This window comes from Chiloscyllium plagiosum, unplaced genomic scaffold, assembly GCF_037043375.1.
Source record: "Chiloscyllium plagiosum isolate Xiang-an unplaced genomic scaffold, Cpla_swu_hap1 HiC_scaffold_27, whole genome shotgun sequence".
In the NCBI taxonomy this organism is placed as follows: domain Eukaryota; kingdom Metazoa; phylum Chordata; class Chondrichthyes; order Orectolobiformes; family Hemiscylliidae; genus Chiloscyllium; species Chiloscyllium plagiosum.
The window spans coordinates 30,884,165-30,905,783 of record NW_028270165.1 but is presented as its reverse complement, the minus strand read 5'-3'; the positions used below and the strand labels follow the sequence as shown (position 1 = coordinate 30,905,783).

At 45.6% G+C, this 21,619-nt stretch overlaps 1 long non-coding RNA gene across 2 annotated transcripts in view; it reads left to right on the top strand.

The window, feature by feature from the left end:
- The first annotated feature begins 2,755 nt into the window (after positions 1-2,755).
- LOC122543460 (uncharacterized) overlaps positions 2,756-21,619 on the top strand; it is an 82,243-nt gene continuing 63,379 nt past the window's right edge. The window contains exon 1 of one of the 2 annotated variants that reach the window (XR_006310032.2): positions 2,756-4,079. This is a non-coding gene — a long non-coding RNA (uncharacterized LOC122543460). The remainder of the gene's footprint in view (positions 4,080-21,619) is intronic. The other variant, XR_015751240.1, reaches the window with a different exon arrangement.

The following is a 21,619-nucleotide window of genomic DNA, read 5'->3' as shown; positions in this document are numbered from 1 at the left end:
AATACCAACTTCAATCAGACAGAATGACGGAAGTGGTTTGATTCTAATGTGTGACGTTTATGTCTATAATTGTGAAAGTGACAGAAACACCAGAATTAAGAGCAAACAGGAGAGTTTAGGGTTAGTGAGAAAATGACTGAAGGAAAGTAACTGCTGGGGGCAGCAGGGAGTGTCCTTGTGAATCACAGGTCAGAGAAATTCCTGCTGTCTTTTCTTCACCTCCTGCCAACACCCAGCAGAGAAAACAAAGAAGGGTCAGGGGTCACAGCTCGATGGCTGTAGGGTCTGAAAGTGAGAGGTCACAGGTATAAGGAGGCAGTTGGGACTAGAGATACCGGAGATAGAGTCATAGGGAAATAGAGGGTTACAGCATGGAAACCAGCCCATTGGCCCAACCTGTCCATGCTGACCACTTCTCACAATTTAACTAATCCCATTTGCCTGCGTTTGGTCCATATTCCTCCATACCTATCCCATCCCTGTATCTGTTTAAATGTTTCTTAAATGGTGAAATTGCACTCGCTTCCACTACTCCCTCTGGCAGCCTGTTCCACACACTCACCACCCTCTGAGTGAAACTATTGCCCCTCTGGACCCTTTTGTATCATTCCCCCCTCACCTTAAACCTATGCCCTCTCGTTTTAGACTCCCCTAACCTGGGGAAAAGCTGTTGGCTATCAACCTTATCCATGCCTCTCATGATTTTATCGACCTCTATAAGGTCACCACTCCGCCTCCTATGCTCCAGGGAAAAAGGTCCTAGCCTACCCAACGTGTCCTTGTAACCCAAACCTTCCAGTCCAGGTAGCATCCTAGTAAAACTTTTCTGCACTCTTTCTAGTTTAATAATACCCTTTCTATAGGAGGGCGACCAGAGCCGCACGCAGTCCTGCAGATGTGGCCTCACCAATGTTTAGCTGCAGTAAGACATCCCAACTCCTATACTCAGTGCTCTGGCCGAGAAAGGCAAACATGCTGAAAACCTTCTTCACTGCCCTCTCTACCTGTGACTCCATTTTCAAGGAGCAATGAACCAGTACTCCGAGATTTCTTTGTTCTATAACACTCTCCAGCGCCCTACCATTGACTGTGTCCTTCCTGCCCTGGTTTGGCTTATGAAAATGCACCACCTTGCATTTGTCTAAATTAAACTCCGTCTGCCATTCCTCAGCCGACCTACCCAGTTCATCAAGATCTCGTTGCATTCCCAGATAACCGTCTTCACTATTCCATCAATCTTGATGTCTCCACAAACTTACTAACCCGCCTCCTAAATTCTCATCCAGATCATTGATATGAATAGCAGTGGACCCAGTCTCTGAAGATCATCCCACCCAGACCCACCCCTCTACCCAATCTCTGTAACACTATATTTTCCACGGCTAATCTACCCAGCCTGCATATCTGTGCATATTATGGTCAATTTAACATGGCCGATCCACCCAACCTGCACACCTTTGGGCTATGGGAGGAATTAACATAGACACAGGGAGAACCTGCAACCTCCACACAGACAGTCACCTGAAGGTGGAATCGAACCAGGGTCCCTAGTGCTGTGAGGCAGCAGAGCTCACCACTGAGCCACCCTGCTACTCACCTTGGGGTAGTGTATTTCACCAGGGTTATAAAAAGCCTGATTCAGCCTCCGACAACTCCCAGGGAGAGGGATGGGGAGGGTGCTGAGGAAGTGAGGTCTGTAGGGAGGACTGAAGACAATCTTCCCAATATTTAAATAAAGGAACGGTCTGCTTATCCACAAATAGATGCCAGACATGTCAGGAAACTGTGTGACCTGTTCTGGGTGTTGGAGCTTGGAGGGTTTTGTCAAAGTTTTAATCAATTTGTAAATGCATATAATCCCTCCCTCCTACCTCTCTCTCTCTCTCTCTCTCTCTCTCTCCAACTCCTCCCACAGAGAATGGAGTCTTGTGTGGGCCCAGCCTGAGTGGCATGTTCCCATTCCTGAAGGACATCCAGTGAGATTTTATGACAATCTAGAACGTTTCATGGTCACTTTTTCATAGTACCAGTCCACTATTATTAGATTAATTCATTTTAGAATCTATCACTATGTTTTTAATGGGTTTTCTCTCGCCCATTCTTTTTTCCCTTTCAAATCGATATCATGGGGTATCAGAACAGGAAGATTAACATAAAATGGATCACATCAGGATCTGACTGGAATTTGAACATCATTGGATTTTGAAGATGGAAGTTAAAATAAAAAAGCACCATTCAGAATGGGGATTTTCTGTGTGTGGATGGGAATTCAGTCGATCACCTGACCCCTTGAGACACACAACTGTAGTCACAGTGGGGAGAAATCACTCGACCGTCTGACTTGCTCAAACATCTGCGAGTTCACACTGGGGAGAGACCCTTTAATTGTCCAGAATGTGTGGAGGACTATAAACCTTCTGGAGCACTGATGTTCCATCAACGTATTCACACTGAGGAGAGACCATTGAGATGCTCTATCTGTGCGTCTGGATTCAGGCATTCAGCTCATCTCACTGTCCACCAGCGAGTTCACATAGGGGAGAGACCATTCACCTGTTCCAAGTGTGGGAAAAGATTCACTCGTTCATCCAACCTGCTGGTACACAGCAAATGCACACCAGCAAGAGACGTTTCAAACGTCCAGACAGTGAGAAGTGATTTAAAAGTTCCAGGGACTTAATGCCCCATCAACAACAGGGGTGGCACAGTCGCTCAGTGGTTAGCACTGCTGCCTCACATCACCAGGGACCAGGGTTTGAGTTTGCACACTCTCCCCATGTCCACGTGGGTTTTCTCCGGGTGCTTCAGTTTCCTCCCACAATCCAAAGGTGTGCAGGTTAGGTAAATTGACCACGTTAAATTGCCTATAGTGTTCAGGGATGTGTAGGTTAGGTGCTTTAGTGAGGAGTAGATATAGTGTGGGGGAATGGGTCTGGGTGGTTACTCTTCAGAGGTTTGTTGGGGATTTGTTGGGCCAGTTGTTTCCACACTGTGGGAATTCTATGAAATTATATGATTGACTGTACACCAGCGAGTTAACACTGGGAACAGACCATTCACCAACTCCAAGTATGGGAAGGGTCAACCTACCCGCTGACACACTAGCGTGTACATGATCAACTATAGTGACCTGCATGCTATATTTCAGAATATTGAATATCAAAAAAAAAATAAGTTTGATGTTAATCACCTTTATAAAACCTTTGGCGTAAGTTCATTTCTTTGGAAAGGTTCTCCTCCTCGGACCCTCCATCCTACCTCCAAGCACAAGGGTGAGGAGCTCATGGAGATTCTTTGTGACTAACATTGAGACAATCCCTTCAGGTGTGTGTAAGGGACAGTTTTACAACATCTCCGGGAGGGGTTAGTACAGTCAGGATGGGCTGAATGGCCGCGAGCGCCCTCTCGTCCCCAATAATCCGGGCATCCTGCACAATTCACTGTGACTGTTGGAGCGGAGGGAAGCCCCCACCAATCACTCACAATGGGGCCCCGTAGATTGACGGCGGCTTCGGACCAATAAGAAGCGGGTGGGCGGGACTGAAAGACCAAGCCGCGCGGTTAGTCCTCCAACCAATCGGAGTGAATGGGGGGGGGGGCTCGCGGGATGACACGTGAGCGACTGGACGAGATGGCGGTTGGGGGGGGTCGTTGTTCCGGAGAGCGGCGGTGAAATGGAGACGGTGTGGACTGGGAGGTTGATGGGACTGAAATAGAAATTCTCGGTCCCTTTGTCAGCAAACTGGAAAAAGTCTGCGGGCTTCGTACGGCGACAAACCAAGGTAACCGCCACCGTTTTGTACTGGGTCGGGGGGAGAGAGACGATGTTCAGGGGGACGCATACGGAGCCGCCATTTTTATGGGGTCAATGTGAGGCAGTACGCCTGCGCGTCCTTTAACGGCGGCCGGGAGGGGACAATAAGAGACTGCTTCGACATTCCATGATTCGACACCAGGAAACTGCGGATGCTGGAATCTAAGGTGGACAAGCGGGATGCTGGGAGAGCACAGCAAGCCAGGCAGCATCAGGAGGTGGAGAAGTCAACGGTTCGCGTGTAATTCTCCTTCAGGACTTCCTGGTAAATCTCTTTTGAACCCTTTCCAAAGCTGACATATGCTTCATACGATGTGATGACCAGAATTGTATGCAGTACTCCAAATGTGGCCTGATTGAAGCTTTATGCAGCTGCAAACCTATATACTCCAGTGCCCTCACTAATAAAGGCAAGCATGCTTTCTTTACCACTTTAATCCACTTGTGTTGCCACTTTGAGGGAGCTCTGGGCTTGTACCCAAAAGATCCCTCTGCATATCAATGCTCTTAGGTTCCTGTCATTTACTCCATATTTTTGTCTTGCATTTAACCTCCCAAAATGCATTGCCTCCCTTGTCTGCATTAAACTCCATCAGTAATTTTTCTGCCCAACTTTCCAACTGATCTAAGATTATGAAGAGTTCTTGATTAATTGGGTCAATGGGCTAAGCAGTGGCAGATGGTGTTTAATGGGGATAAATGCAAGGTATTGCATTTTTTTGTAAAATGAACAAGGGCAAGGCTTAGAGACACAGAACTGTACAGCATGGCAATGCCTTTTGTTCCATTTTGGCCATGCTGGCCAGATATCCTAAATAAATCTAGTCCCATTTGCCAGTCTTTGGCTTATATTCCTCCAACTCTTCCTTTTCACATTCTCATCCAGATGCCTTCTAAATGCTGTAATTGTACTAGCTACCACCACTTCCTCTGGCAGCTCATTCCCTACACGCACCAACCCGTGTGAAAAAGTTGCCCCTTGGGTCCCTTTTAAATCTTTCCCCTCTCATCTTTGAACTTGTGCCTCAAGTTCCATCATGGTGACTATCAATCAGAGAATGGTAGTAGAATGGACAGAGCCAATCAGCAGCAAACACGTGAAACAGGCAGCCTGTCATTGCAGCAGCAGTGATAAGATGGAGAGCAACAGTCAAGAAAGCTGGAGGTAGTAGGGCAGTCAAGATCCAGAGGTAGCTGGAGTGGGATGTGAAACAGTTGGCAGGCCAGAAGGACGCTAAGCCACGAAGGTGGGAAAGGGAATGCAAAGGGAGTCGAGTGTTACAAAGGCTGCAAAGTGTGGGTGGGCTGTAAAGCAAGAGAGTGGTTGCTAAGAGGAGAGAGCATTTTCATCCTTCCCAAAGGCCAGAAGGGAGCCAGCAAAACGTCGGTAATGAATTCCTTGCATATAATGACCTTTATAGAGGTTTACAAAATTGAGGGGCATGGATAGGGTAAATAGGCAAAGTCTTTTCCCTGGGGTGGGGGAATCCAGAACTAGAGGGCATAGGTTTAGGGTGAGAGGGGAAAGATATAAAAGAGACCCAAGGGGCAATATTTTCACTGAGGGTGGTACGTGTATGGAAGGAGCTGCCACAGGAAGTGGTGGAGGCTGGTACAATTGCAACATTTAAGAGGAATCTGGATGGGTATATGAATAGGAAGGGTTTGGAGGGATATGGGCTGGGTGCTGGCAGGTGGGACTAGATTGGATTTGGATAGCTGGTCGGCATAGACGGGTTGGACCGAAGGGTCTGTTTCCATGCTGTACATCTCTATGACTCTAAGTGGTGGAAGTACTAAGTGATATGGGCCCAAGGAAGGCATATGGAATTAGGCCATAGATCAGGCATGATTTTATTGAATGATGGAGCAGACTCGAAGGGTTGAACAGCCTACTCCTGTTCTCTTATGCCAATTTAAATGCCGCACTGAATTAATGCTCACCTTCTGTATTTCAGACTTAAGGTCAATGGAGCAGTAATGATTATTAAGGATTTTGATGAATTTTTCTAATCATGCTTTTGCTGAGCGTCCAAATTGCCCATTTGGTAATCTCGTTACTAATGAAGGAGTGGTAAGAATGAAAAGGGTCTTCTGAAAACTCAGAAGTAGCCCTCTAGAAAATCTGAGAGGCCTCATTAGGGGAGGGGGGGGTTGACCCTTGCATGTAAATAACCACAAACAGCATTCCTAAAGTACTGACTAATCAAGAGGCAATAGTGGGGGAGGAAATAAATAAAATGGTTGTCATTAGAGAAAAATTATTATTGGCCCTAAAAGCTGATAAGCCCCCTGGACCTGAAGGGTCGTGCCCTCGAATATTAGAGGCAGTGGGTGAATCGTAGTAACTATCCAAGAATCCTTAGCTTCTGGAAAAGCCCCAGAGGATTGGGAAACAAAAGGGAGGCAAAAAAAGACAGGTCAGTTCGGTTCAAATTTGCTATTACAAAAATGTTAGTGTCTATTATAAATGATATATTGCAGAATAATTAGCAACACAATCTAAAACAAAGAGTAGTGATAAATGGCTCCCTTTCGGAATGGCAGGGGTGACCAGTGGGGTACCGCAGAGATCAGTGCTGGGACTGCAGCTTTTTACAATATATATTAATGATATAGAAGATGGTATTAATAGTAACATTAGCAAATTTGCTGATGAAATAAAGCTGGGTGGCAGGGTGAAATGTGAGGAGGATGTTAGGAGATTACAGGGTGACCTAGACAGGTTAGGTGAGTGGACAGATATAGTTTAATGTGGATAAATATATGGTTATCCACTTTGGTGGCAAGAACAGGAAGGCAGATTACTACCTAAATGGAATCAATTTAGGTAAAGGGGCAGTACAAAGAGATCTGGGTGTTCTTGTACACCAGTCAATGAAGGTAAACATGCAGGTACAGCAGGTAGTGAAGAAGGCTAATAGCATGCTGGCCTTCATAACAAGAGGGATTGAGTTTAGAAGCAGAGAGGTTCTTCTGCAGCTGTACAGGGCCCTGGTGAGACAGCACCTGGAGTACTGTATGCAGTTCTGATCTCCAAATTTGAGGAAAGACATTCTAGCTATTGAGGGAGTGCAGCGTAGGTTCACGAGGTCAATTCCTGGAATGGCGGGACGATCTTATGTTGAAAGATTGGAGCGACTGGGCTTGTATACCCTTGAGTTTAGAAAACTGAGAGGGGATCTGATTGAGACGTATAAAATTATTAAAGGATTGGACACTCTGGAGGCAGGAAACATGTTTCCGTTGATGGGTGAGTGCCGAACCAGAGGACACAGCTTAAAAATACGGGGTAGGCCACTTAGGACAGAGATGAGGAGAAACTTCTTCACCCAGAGAATGGTGACTGTGTGGAATGCTCTGCCCCAGAAGGCAGTGGAGGCCCAGTCTCTGGATTCGTTTAACAAAGAGTTGGATAGAGCTCTCAAGGATAGTGGAATCCAGGGTTATGGAGATAAGGCAGGAAGTGGATACTGATTCGGAATGATCAGCCATGATCATATTGAATGGTGGTGCAGGCTTGAAGGGCAGAATGGCCTACTCCTGCACCTATTGTCTGTTGATTCAACGTGGTTTCATAAAAATGGAAACCAATGCCCAACAAATTTGACTATTCTTTGAGGAGGTAACAAGCAGGAAGAGAAAGGGGAACTAATAGATGAAATATATATGAATTTCCAAACGGTGATCAATAAGGTCCTGTACATAAGGCTACTCGATAAGAGCCCAAGGTGGGTAGATTGTATATTTGTATGGATAGAGAATTGGCGAGTTAATAAGTCAGATTTGGATTAAGAGGGAAATTTTCCAAATGACAATCTGCAACCGGTGGAGTAGAACAGGGATCAGTGCTGGGACTACAGTTATGACATTATTGAGGCAAGTGAGTGTGGTTACAGGGTAAGTGGTGAGAATGAGAGACGACATTTGTAGAGAAATATATACAGGTTAAGTTATGTAGATGGAATATAGTAAGCAATTTAGGTTTTGCAGAAGAATAGAAACATTATTATTTAAGTAGACTGCAGGAAGCTGCGTCACAAAGGCATTTGTGGATCCTACTGTATAAATCACAACTAAAAACTAACATACAGGTTCAGCAGATAATAAAGAAGGTAACTGGAATATTAGTCTATCCCAGGGAATGGAGTATAGCAATAGGGAACTCCTGTGAAAACTACAAAGTACTAGGTAGACCTCACCTAGAATAATGTGAAACGGTTTTGGTCCCCATACCTAAGGTAAGATATAATGCCACTGGAGGCAGTCTAGAGAAGATTCACTGATCGCAGGCATGGAAGGATTTTCTTATGAGGAGAGAGGTCAAATAGGTTGGGTTGCAAACATTGGAGATTAGAAGAATGAGAAGTGACCTTATTGAAACATATATTGTAGAGGGCTTGACTGGGTAGATGTTGAGAAGCTGTTTCTTTGTGGGAGAGTCTAGAACTAGAAGGTGTAATCTGAGTAAGAGGTTGCACCCTTGAGAGGAATTTCTTCTGTCAGAGGGTTGTGAATTTCTGGTGTTTATTGCAACAGAGCATGTTGAGATTGTGTCATTAAGTATATTTGAGGCTGAGTTTTTTTATCAGTAAGAGAGTCAGATGTTCTAGGGAAATGAAGTTGAGGATTCTCAGATCATTCATGATCTCATTGAACAGTGGAGTAATCAATGTGGAATATTATTTCTTTCACTCCTTTTGTTTTTTTCCCTCTCCCTATGCCTTCTCGTTTTAGACTCTCCTCCACTAGGAAAAAGACCTTGGCTATAGGGTGGGGGAGCCTCCAGGACTAGAAGACATTGGTTTAAGATGACAGAGGAAAGGTTTAAAAGGGACCTAAGGGGAAATTTTTCAGAGTGCATGTGTGGAATGAGCTGCCAGAGGACTTGGTGCAGACTGGTACGATTACAACTTTTAACAGGCAGCAGAGAGCGGCGGGAGCTGGACGGAAGTGAAGTCAGAGCGCAGAGCTGGTCGGGAAGGTAAGTGATTTGTTATTTGAGTGGAGAAGGACGTGTTAGGGAACTGGAGCTGGAGTTGGATGAACTGAGAATTATTCGAGAGGCTGAGAGGATGATAGATAGAAGCTATAGGGACATAGTTACGCCAGAGAACAGAGGTAGCTGGGTAACAGTTAGAGGTGGGAAGGGGAGGAAGCAGGCAGTGCAGGGATCCCCTGTGGTTGTTCCCCTCAACAATAAGTATACCGCTTTGGATACTTTTGAGGCGGACGGCCTAGCAGGGGTAAGCTGCAGTGACCGGGTCTCTGGCATGAGGTCTGGCTCTGAGGCTCAGAAGGGAAAGGGGGAGAGGAGGAGAGCACTAGTTATAGGAGACTCTATAGTTAGAGGGACAGACAGGCGGTTCTGTGGACATGGGCGAGACTCTTGGTTGGTTTGTTGTCTCCCGGGTGCCAGGGTCCGAGACGTCTCGGACCGTGTCTTCAGAATCCTTAAGGGGGAGGGTGTGCAGCCAGATGTCGTGGTGCACATTGGCACCAACGACATAGGTAGGAAGAGGGGTGGGGAGGTCATTCAGGAGCTCAGGGAGTTAGGCTGGAAGCTAAAAGCTAGGACGAACAGAGTCGTCATCTCTGGGTTGTTGCCGGTGCCACGTGACCCCTACCTCAAACATCCTGCAGGAGGAACATTCCACTGCCTGCGCTGCCATAACTCTACACTTAGTCTCCAAAACAAGAACACTAAGTAGCTTACCTGTTCAGCCGACTGAGTCCTTTTTGTGAGGTTCGAGGAGGAGGGAGGGTGGGAGACACTACACGTGTAGTGTCTTGGGTTCCTTCTCCACTTAAATAACAATCACTTACCTTCCCGACCAGCTCTGCGCTCCGACTTCACTTCCACCCAGCTCCCGCCACTCTCTGCTGCAAAAAGACCGTTGGCGTCGAGGTAAGTTCTTAAATAAGGCAAGGAATAGGGAGAGAGTGCAGTTGAACATGTGGCTGCAAGGATGGTGTAGGAGGGAGGGCTTCAGGTATTTGGACAATTGGACTGCATCCTGGGGAAGGTGGGACCTGTACAAGCAGGACGGGTTGCACCTGAATCAGAAGGGCACCAATATCCTGGGAAGTAGGTTTGCTAGCACTCTTCGGGAGGGGTTTAAACTAATTTGGCAGGGGGGTGGGATCCGGACTTGTAGTCCAGCAAGTAGGTTAGCTGTTTTTCAGAATGCACAAGAATGTAGGGAGGCTGTGGAGAAGGTAGCACTGACAGGGGATACTTGCGGAAACAGATGGGTTCAAGTGTGTATACTTCAACGCAAGGAGTATCAGAAATATGGTGGGTGAACTTAAGGCGTGGATCGGTACTTGAGACTACGATGTTATGGCCATCACGGAAACGTGGATAGAAGAGGGACAGGAATGGTTGTTGGAGGTTCCTGGTTACAGATGTTTCGGTAAGATTAGGGAGGGTGGTAAAAAAGCAGGGGGTGTGGCGTTGCTAATTAGAAATGGTATAATGGCTGCAGAAAGGCAGTTCGAGGGGCATCTGCCTTTGGAGGTAGTATGGGCTGAAGTCAGAAATAGGAAAGGTGCAGTCACCTTATTGGGTGTTTACTATAGGCCCCCCAATAGCAGCAGAGATGTGGAGAAACAGATTGGGAAACGGATTTTGGAAAGGTTCAGAAGCCACAGGGTAGTAGTCATGGGCAATTTCAACTTCCCAAATATTGATTGGAAGCTCTTTAGATCAAGTAGATTGGACGGGGCGGTGTTTGTGCAGTGTGTCCAGGAAGCTTTTCTAACTCAGTATGTAGATTGTCCGACCAGAGGGGAGGCCATTTTGGATTTGGTACTCGGTAACGAACCAGGACAAGTGGTGGGCTTGTTAGTGGGTGAGCATTTTGGTGATGGTGACTACAATTCTGTGACTTTCACCTTGGTTATGGAGAGAGATAGGTGCGTGCAACAGGGTAGGTTTTACAATTGGGGGAAGGGTAAATACGATGCTGCAAGACAGGATCTGAGGAGCATAAATTGGGAGCATAGGCTGTCAGGGAAGGATGTTGTTGAAATGTGGAACTTTTTCAAGGAACAGATACGACGTGTCCTTGATATGTATGTACCTGTCAGGCAGGAAAGAGATGGTCGTGTGAGGGAACCTTGGTTGACGAGGGAGGTTGAATGTCTTGTAAAGAGGAAGAAGGAGGCTTACACAAGGTTGAGGAATTAAGGTTCAGACAGAGCGTTGGAGGGATACAGGATAGCCAGGAGGGAGCTGAAGAAAGGGATTAGGAGAGCTAAGAGAGGGCATGAAAAATCTTTGGCGGGTAGGATCAAGGATAACCCCAAGGCCTTTTATGCGTATGTGAGAAACATGAGAATGACGAAAACGAGGGTAGGTCCGATCAAGGACAGTAGTGGGAGACTGTGTATTGAGTCGGAAGAGATAGGAGATGTCTTGAATGAGTACTTTTCTTCAGTATTTACGAATGAGAGGAACCGTATTGTTGAAGAGGAGAGTATGAAACGGACTGGTAAGCTAGAGGAGATACTTGTTAGGAAGGAAGATGTGTTGGGCATTTTGAACAACTTGGGGATAGACAAGTCCCCCAGGCCTGACGGGATATATCCTAGGATTATGTGGGAAGCAAGAGAGGAAATTGCAGAGCCGTTGGCAATGATCTTTTCGTCTTCACTGTCAACGGGGGTGGTACCAGGGGACTGGAGAGTGGTGAATGTTGTGCCCCTGTTCAAAAAAGGGAATAGGGATAACCCTGGGAATTACAGGCCAGTTAGTCTTACTTCGGTGGTAGGTAAAGTAATGGAAAGGGTACTGAGGGATAGGATTTGAGTATCTGGAAAGACACTGCTTGATTATGGACAGCCAGCACGGATTTGTGAGGGGTAGGTCTTGCCTTACAAGTCTTATTGAATTCTTTGAGGAGGTGACTAAGCATGTGGATGAGGGTAGACCAGTGGATGTAGTGTACATGGATTTTAGTAAGGCATTTGATAAGGTTCCCCGTGGTAGGCTTAGGTGAAAAGTCAGGGGGCATGGGATAGTGGGAAATTTGGCCAGTTGGATAGAGAACTGGCTAACCGGTCGAAGTCAGAGAGTGGTGGTAGATGGTAAATAATCAGCCTGGAGCCCAGTTACAAGTGGAGTTCCGCAGGGATCAGTTCTGGGTCCTCTGCTGTTTGTAATTTTTATTAATGACTTGGAAGAGGGAGTCGAAGGGTGGGTCAGTAAATTTGCAGACGATACGAAGATTGGTGGAGTTATCGATAGTGAGGAGGGCTGTTGTTGGCTGCAAAGGGACTTAGATATGATGCAGAGCTGGGCGGAGGAGTGGCAGATGTGAGGTTGTCCATTTTGGAAAGACAAATAAGAATGCGGAATACAGGGTTAACGGTAGGGTTCTTAGTAAGGTGGAGGAGCAGAGGATCTTGGGGTCTATGTTCTTGGCTCTTTGAAAGTTGCCACTCCGGTGGATAGAGCTTGTAAGAAGGCCTATGGTGTATTAGCGTTCATTAGCAGAGGGATTGAATTCAAGAGTCCTGAGGTGATGATGCAGCTGTACAGGACCTTGGTAAGGCCACATTTGGAGTACTGTGTGCAGTTCTGGTCGCCTCACTTTAGGAAAGATGTGGAAGCCTTGGAGAGGGTGCAGAGGAGATTTACCAGGATGTTGCCTGGAATGGAGAATAGGTCGTACGAGGATAGGTTGAGAGTGCGAGGCCTTTTCTCATTGGAACGGAGAAGGATGAGGGGTGACTTGATAGAGGTTTATAAGATGATCAGGGGAATAGATAGAGTAGACAGTCAGAAACTTTTTCACCGGGTACAACAGAGTGTTACAAGGGGACATTATTTTAAGGTGAAGGCTGGAAGGTATAGGGGAGATGTCAGGGGTAGGTTCTTTACCCAGAGAGTGGTGGGGGCATGGAATGCACTGTCTGTGGGAGTGGCAGAGTCAGAATCATTGGTGACCTTTAAGCGGCAATTGGATAGGTCCATGGATGGGTGCTTAAGCTAGGACAAATGTTCGGCACAACATCGTGGGCCGAAGGGCCTGTTCTGTACTGTATTGTTCTATGTAGGCATCTGGATGGGTGTATGAATAGGAAGGGTTGAGAGGGTTATGGGCCAACTGGCTAATGGGATGAGATGAATTTAGGATATCTGGTCAGCATGGATAAGCTGGACTGAAGGGACTGTTTGCATGTTGTACATCTCCTAACACTCAATTCACCCTACCCATGGCCCTCATGATTTTGTAAAACTCCGTGGTCACCTCTCAGCCTCCAACACTTGGGGAAAAAGTGGTGGAGGTTACTACAATTGCAACAGTTAACCGGCATCTGGATGGGTATATGAATAGGAAGGGTTTGGAGGGATACGGGCCGGGTGCTGGCAAATGGGACTAGATTAGGTTAGGATATCTAGTCGGTTTAGATGAGTTGGACCGTAGGGTCAGTTTCTGTACTGTACAACTCTATCACACCTGATGAAGGAGCAACTCTCTGAAAGCTATTGCTTCCAAATAAACCTGTTGGACTATAACTTGGTGTTGTGATTTTTAACTAATTTATTTATTGCCTTTCTTTATCCCTTCTGCTACAATACCTCACCAAACTATGAGGGAGGCATGCCCTGGAATTCGAAAATTAAGTGTATTTTTGATCAAGGATTTTGTTTTGTGAATGGGGAGTGAGATGAGAATTATTTCATTTGGGTGGGAAATGAAGGATAACGTTTGGGAGAAGATTTGGAGCTCGGGTGCTCGTTGTTGTGGTTCTTTTCGCCGAGCTGGGAATTTGTGTTGCAGACGTTTCGTCTCCTGTCTAGGTGGGAGCCTCCTGTGAAGCACTTCTATGATGTTTCCTCCAGCATTTGTAGCGGTTTGAATCTGTCGCTTCCGGTTGTCAGTTCCAGCTGTCCGCTGCAGTGGTTGGTATATAGGGTCCAGGTCGATGTGCTTATTGATTGAATCTGTGGATGAGTCAATGCCTCTCGGAATTCCCTGGCTGTTCTCTGTTTGGCTTGTCCTATAATAGTAGTGTTGTCCCAGTCAAATTCATGTTGTTTGTCATCTGCGTGTGTGGATACTAAGATAGCTGGTCGTGTCGTTTCATGGCTAGTTGGTGTTCATGGATGCGGATCGTTAGCTGTCTTCCTGTTTGTCCTATGTAGTGTTTTGTGCAGTCCTTGCATGGGAAAAAAAAATGGATTTATTCAATCAAGTGAAGGGATTTATTCAATCGAGAGTCTGCTTACACCAAACACTCAGCAAATTCACGAGTAACTGCTATGATTAGCTGCCTCTCCTGCTTGGAAGAGAACCTCCTTCATTAGAATCTGTTTCTGCTAGTGTTAATAAACCCCACTTCAGTTATAGGTTTTTAATATTCTGGATATAAGTCAAATAAATTGGGTTTGTGTTTAACACTTGAGTTTTATTTGAGTATCTTTAAGACCGTTCCTTTTAGAAGGGTTCTCCTCTCCCCTGGCTCCTACATCCTGACCTCGAACAATAAATGTGAGGAGCTCTCTGAGCTGCTTTGTCACTGAGCTTGAGAGAATCCAATAATGTCCTTCTGCTGCATTCCTGTCTTCTACTAACCGCTGGGCCAAATTCATTCAAACATTTCTCCTTGTCTTAGTCCTGAACTTGCATCTTTTTCCAGTTTATTTTTCTCATCATGTCCTGTCAGACTTAACTGGGCAGCACAGTGGTTGTGGTTAGTGCCGCTGCCTCAGCGCTAGGGACCTGGGTTTGGTTCCACCTTGGGCAACTGCCTGGGTGGAATCTGCATGTTCTCCCCCTGTGTCAGTGTGGCTCCCCGCTCTGAGTGCTCTGGTTTCCTCCCGCAGTCCAAAGAGGTGCAGGTTAAGTGGGTTTGCCAAGCTAAAATTGCTCAGTTTCCAGTAATGTGCAGGCTCAGTGGATTTGCCACAGGAATTACAGGGTTAGGAGGCTGGGGTGGGATGCTCCTCAGACATGGACTCAAAGGGCTGAATTATCTGCTTCCACACTTTTTTGATTTTAGATTGGATTCCCTACAGTGTGGAAACAGGCCCTGCGGCCCAACAAGTCCACACCAACCATCTGTAGAGTAACCCATCCAGACCCATTCCCCTACTTGATATTTACCCCTGACCATTGTACCTAACACTGCGGGCAGTTTAGCATGGCCAATTCACCTGGCCTGCACATCTTTGGAGTGATGGGAGGAAACTGGTGCACCCGGAGGAACCCCACGCAGACACTGGGAGTGTGTGCAAACTCCACACGGACCACGTCTGAAATCAAACCCGGGTCCCTGCCGCTGTGAGACAGCAGTGCTAACCACTGAACCTCCATGCCGCCCATAAGGAATCTATGAAGCATGGACCATCCAACTGCCCTGTCTTTTAACTGATATTGGTCATGGCCTTCTCTCCTTCCTCGTTCACCATCATCGGGTATCCTGAGGAAAAAAACAAGCACTCCATCTCCACTCCCTTTCCTCTTTCAGGTGCTTGGGTGTCCCCCAAGGAGCAATCCTTGGCCCCTGCCATTTCTCATCAGGTTGCTGTCACAAGGTGATATCATCCAAAAGCACCAAAAGTGTTAGTTTTCACTTGGACACTGTAAACACCCAGCTTTATCTCACCACCATTCCTTTCCATACCTCCACTGCCACAAAATTATTAAACTTCTTTTACCTCTTCCAAAAGGTCACTGTCTTTGGTCACCATTGCAAATTCTGTTCCCTAACTACTGAGTTCATCCTTCTCCCCAGGAATTATCTTAAGTCAAACTACACTCTTCGCGATTATGCTGTCATTTTTAACCCAAGATGAGCTCCTGACTGCACATCCACATAATCACTAACACCAGACATTTGGACATGGATAGGGTAAATAGACAAAGTCTTTTCCCTGGGGTCAGGGAGTCCAGAACTAGAGGGCATAGTTTTAGGGTGAGAGGGGAAAGATATAAAAGAGACCTCAGGGGCAACTCTTTCACACAGAGGGTGGTACGTGTATGGAATGAGCTGCCAGAGGAAGTGGTGGAGGCTGGTACAATTGCAACATTTAAAAGGCATTTGGATGGGTATATGAATGGGAAGGGTTTGGAGGGATATGGGCCGGGTGCTGGCAGGTGGGACTAGATTGGGTTGGGATACCTGGTCGGCCTGGACGGGTTGGACCGAAGGGTCTGTTTCCGTGCTGTACATCTCTATGACTCAATCTTCAGAAGGTTGTTCGTGTGAGGTCCTGAAGAAGGGTCCTGTCTGAAACGTCAACTCTTGCTCCTCGAATGCTGCCTGACCTGCTGTGCCTTATTCCAGTATGAAACTTTACCAGCTCTGACTCTCCAGCTTCTGTAGTCCTCACTGTCCCCAACAAGTTGTTGGTCTGTACCTGCTACTGAAACTCTCTTCCATGTCTGTTTTGCCTTTGACTTGATTCTAATACATTCCTGACCAGTCTCTCTCAGTCAACCTGCCTACACCTGGAATCATGAGAATTTTGTGGATGACATGGCAGCTCTGTGGTTAGCACTGCTGCCTCACAACGCCAGGGAACCCAGGTTCGATCCCAGCCTCTGGCGACTGTCTGTGTGGAGTTTGCATGTTCTCCCCATGTCTGTGTGGTTTTCATCTGGGTGCTCTGGTTTCCTCCCACAGTCCAAAGTTGTGTAGGTTAGGCGCATTAGTCAGCGGTATATGTAGAGTAATAGGGAATGGGTCTGGGTGGGTTACTCTTTAGAGGGTTGGTGTGGACTTGTTGGACCTAATGGCCTGTTTCCAGATTGTAGGGATTCTGTGATCCAAAACTCTCTTTCCTGGATCTCGCATTAAGTCCCCTTCACCCAACACCCCTGTACTTGCTGACCAATGTTGGCTCCTGGGTAAGTAATGCCTCAAATTTAAAATTAATATCTTTGTTATTAACTCCCTCTGTGGCCTTACCTTTGTCATCTACAATCACATCACCATCTGAAAGGTCCTGCAGCCCTCTTTAGGGCCTCCCTAATTTTAATTACTTTAGCAATCGTGTCCATGACTCTGAGGCTGAAAAATTCCTAACCTAAACCCCTCTTTCCTGATTAAAGATATTTAAGCATCTTTCCTAAAGTCACCTTCTCTTAATTGGTTTTTAGATTAGATTACTTACAGTGTGGAAACAGGCCCTTCGGCCCAACAAGTCCACACCGACCCGCCGAAGCGCAACCCACCCATACCCCTACATTTACCCTTATACCTAACACTACGGGCAATTTAGCATGGCCAATTCACCTGACGTGTACATCTTTGGACTGTGGGAGGAAACCGGGGCACCCGGAGGAAACCCACGCAGACACGGGGAGAACGTGCAAACTCCACACAGTCGCCTGAGTCGGGAATTGAACCCAGGTCTCTGGCGCTGTGAGGCAGCAGTGCTAACCACTGCGCCACCGTGCCACAGCATGATGTCAAATGTTTCTTCATAAAACTGCTCTGAAACATCTGGAAACATTTTATTGTGATGTGCAAAACTGAGGGGTATAGACAGGGTAGACTGGAAGAAACCTTTCCCTTTGGTGGAGTGATCAATGACTGGAAGCATAGATTTAGCTAAGGGGCAGGAGGTGCAGAAGGGATGTGAGCAATTTTTTTTTAAACCAACCAGAGGATGGTGGGAAATCAGGAACACAATGCCTATAAGGGTGGTGGAAGCAGCGAACTTCCAACATTTTAATGTTAGATGTACACTTATGATGCCAATGCATATAAGGCTTTGGGCCAAGAGATGGAAAATGGATTTGGAATAGTTAATTGTTTCTGACTGCCACAGACTCAGTGGGGAAACAGGCTTTTTACAGTGCTGTAGATCTCCAATTGTGGTACGTGAATACAAAGGGTTTCTGATCTGTGGCACCAGTTTGCTCACAGTGAGATTCCAAAAAGAACAACCCCAATGTGTGTCCAGTTCTTTTGGTGTCAGGTAAAACACAAATGTTGGTCTCCGTGCATCAGGAGAGCTCCTCTATGGACGGTGTGTGAAGTTGCTCAGGCCTCCTGAACGGAGAGCGGGAACATTGAGCTGTTGGTGCTGCAACAAGTTTTGAAGAGCCACTCCCAGGGATCTTTCCACGTCATTCATCGACTCCCAGCTGCAGTAAAGCAAGTCATGCGGAATAACAATCACAATGTCACCTTGCCAGCAAAGTCCGCAACTTTTAATTACAGACAAAGTTCTGGTGTTCATTTTGCCCCTCTTACAGTTTCAGAAGTTAATTCAGTCAATGATTTGGATTTTTGAGTGAGGCGAGGCAGAATAAATTAAATGGTATGATTTTTAACAGAATGACCTGGGAATATGGTGGAGCTGAGTTTTGAAAAAATTATTATGTCCTCAGTTTCACTAGTGGATACAAAATAGATGAGAGCATGAAGTTATACTGAATTAATGTAAATCATTGGTGGATCCTCAGTTGAAATATTATGTTTAACTCTGAGCACCAGACTTTAGGAATGATCTCAATATCTTTGAGAGGGTGTGGGGATGATTTCCCAAAATAGTATCAGCGGTGAGTGTTTTTGGATCAATACAGTCTGGAGAAGGTGGGTTCACTCTCTGCAGAGCACAAAGGACGTCTGACAATTAGGAGACGTTCAAGAGTGTGATAACGAGAGTTCAGAGGCATTCTGTTCCTGTTAGTGAAGGGTAAGGCTGGTAAGACTAAGGAACAATGGATGAATAAAGATTCATGATGAGGACCTCAGGATAAAAAGAGGGAATCTTATTTTAAATACCGACAGCTTGGTTCAATTGAATCTCTTAATCTGTATAAATAATGTAGGGGCACTCTTAAGAGAGAAATCAGGAAGGCGAAGAGGGGATATGAAATAGCATTGGCAGTTAAGGCTAATCCAAAGAAATTCTCCAAAATATATTAAGAGCAAGAGGATAACTAGAGAGAGGGTAGGGCTCTTAAAGATGAAGGAGGTTGTCTTTGTGTTGAACCCCAGGAAATGGGAGAGATACTAAATGAATATTTCACTTCAGTTTTTACAGTGGAGGAAGAAATGGAGTCTAGAGAATGTAGAGAAATAAACTTTGATGTTTTAAAACAGTTCACTTGACAGAAGAGGAAATTTGGGAGGTCTTGGAGAATATAAAAGATGGATGAATCTCTGTGTGGGATATAGGTAAAGTAGTGTTACTTCTGCAATTATAATTACTTATGCAAGGTAAATGAACTCACACCAGTGTGTAATTGTTTCAACTAAGAGCTGAGTCAACAAGAATGCAAACTATGTGGAGGAAATACAGAATTGTTTTTGTATTAGCTAAAATTGTATGCAAGAATGAAACGTGACAGCAAAACAATGGTAGATGTTACAGAAAAATAGATAAGGTGCTGTGAGGATGTAGGTTAAGCCAGATATGCTTGCACAAGCAGTAATTACAAGCATCTGTTTTCCACTTTTACAGAAATATAGGAACAAACCCCAATTAAAAGGTCATAAGGATCAGTATGGTTGGGGAAAGCACACATGGAGGGAGTAGATAATGGTGAAGAAAGGATATACCTAACAATGGGCCACAGCGGGATGTGGTCAAACGGCCTTGAGGCCAGAAATAAGCATTTTGTCACAGACAAGAGATAAACAGGAGTAATGGGTGCCGGTCTTAGAGAAGTGGAAGATGTAAACGGGGAGGAGCAATGGGATAAAAAAATAGGAACCAAATTACATAAATATCGTGTATTAGTTGAATTCAGTGTGTGTGTGTGTGTCCCTGCCTTGTAGACAGTGGACATCGCACCCTCTTGCAAGAGTAAAATAAATGACACTACTGATTCAGATCTTGTCTCGGACTGAAATTATTGAAGTGAGTGAGCTTCGTTTCTCACGTCTGGGACCTGATCTAATGTATCCCAAAATGTTGTATGAAGCGAGGGAGGAAATTACGAGACCGCGTGCAGAAATATTTGCATCATCTATAACTGAGTGAGGTGCCTGATGACTGGAGGTTGGCTAATGTTGCACTCTTGTTTAAAAAAGGTTATAAGGAGAAACTGAGGAAATATAGACATGTGAGTCTGACTTTGGTTGTGGGTAAATTGTTGTAGGTGATTATAAAAGATAGGATTTATGGACATTTAGAGAGGCAAAAATTGATTAGGGATAGTTAGTGTGGTTTGGTATGAGGAAAATAGTGTCCCACAAACTTGAGTTTTTTGAGGAAGTTACCAACAAGATTGGTAGTGAAGTGGATGTTTATTTGGATTTTAGTAAAGCCTTTGACAAGGTTCCACATGGTGGACTAACTCAGGGTGACCTTGCCAATTGGATACATAATTGGCTTAACAGTAGAAGACCGTGTGATAGTGGATGGATGCTTTTCAGACTGGAGGCCTGTTCCACGGGGATTGGTTCTGGGACCTCTTAGTATTTGTATGAAGGATTTGAATGAGAATATAGAATGTGGTTTGTAAGTTTGCAGACTACGCCAGAATTAGTGGCATAATAGACTGCGAAAAAGGCTTTCTAGGATTACAAAGGGATCTTGATAAAATAGGTCAATGGGCTGAAAAATGGCAGATAGAGTTCAATCAAGATCGATTTGAGGTATTGCATTTTGGTGGAACAAACAAGGGGAGGGCTGATTAAAATTAACGGTACGGCCTTGGGTAGTGTTATAGAACAGAAGGACCAAGGGGTGCAGGTAAATAATTCTTTGAAGTTTGAGTCACAAATGGAGAGGGTGGTTAAAAAGGCAATTGGCATGCTTGCCTTCATTGCTCAGTCCTTTTGAGTACAGGAGTTGGGAAGTCACGTTGTGGTTGTATAGGACATTGGTGAGGCTTCTTCTGGAATACTGTGTCCAGTTCTGGTCACCTAGTTACAGGAACGATATTAGCAAGCTGGAGAGGGTTCAGAAGAGATTTGTCAGGTATGGAAGGTTTGAGCTTTAAAGAAAGGCTTGATGGGCCAGGACCTTTTTTCATTGGACCTTAGGAAGTTGAGAGACGACTTGATAGAAATTTCTAAAATAATGAGAGGTATAGCTGGAGTTAATGGTAGTTGCCTTTTGCCTCGGATGAGGATTTCAAGACTGTGGGCATATTTTTAAGGTGAGAGGAGAGAGATTTAGAAAAAGAGATACATCTTTTACATAGAAGGTCGTTCGAGTGTGGAATGAATTTCCTGAGGGAAGTGGTGGATGCAGGTACAATTACAATGTTAGACATCTGGATAGATACACAAATACGAAAGGTAAGGAGGGATACGGGCCAGGAGCAGGTAGGTGAGACTAGTTTAGTTTGGGATTATGTTCAGCATGGACTGATTGGACCGAAGGGTCTGTTTCTGTGCTGTATGACTGACTCTGAGACCAAAACTGCCGCAGTGCTTCTAACCAAGTGTCTATACAATTGAAGCAGGACTTAGCTTAGATTCCCTACAGTGTGGAAACAGGCCTTTTGACCCTCTGAAGAGTGACCCACCCAGACCCATTTCCCTCTGACTAATGCACCTAACACTATGGGGCAATTTAGCATGGCCAATTCACATGGCCTGCACATCTTTGGATTGTGGGAGGAAACTGGAGCACCCGGAGGAAACCCACACAGACACTGGCAGAATGTGCAAACTCCACACAGACAGACAGTTGCCCAAGGCTGGAATCGAACCTGGGTCCCTGGTGCTGTGAGGCAGCAGCGCTAACCACTGAGCCACCGTGCCACCCCATCTATCTCCTGAGACTTCACTACCTCTGATCTCAAATCCTGTTTTGATCAAGGCTAACAGCAATTCCGTCATCTCCAGCAGGGTGCCACTACCAGACCCCTATTCCCCTCT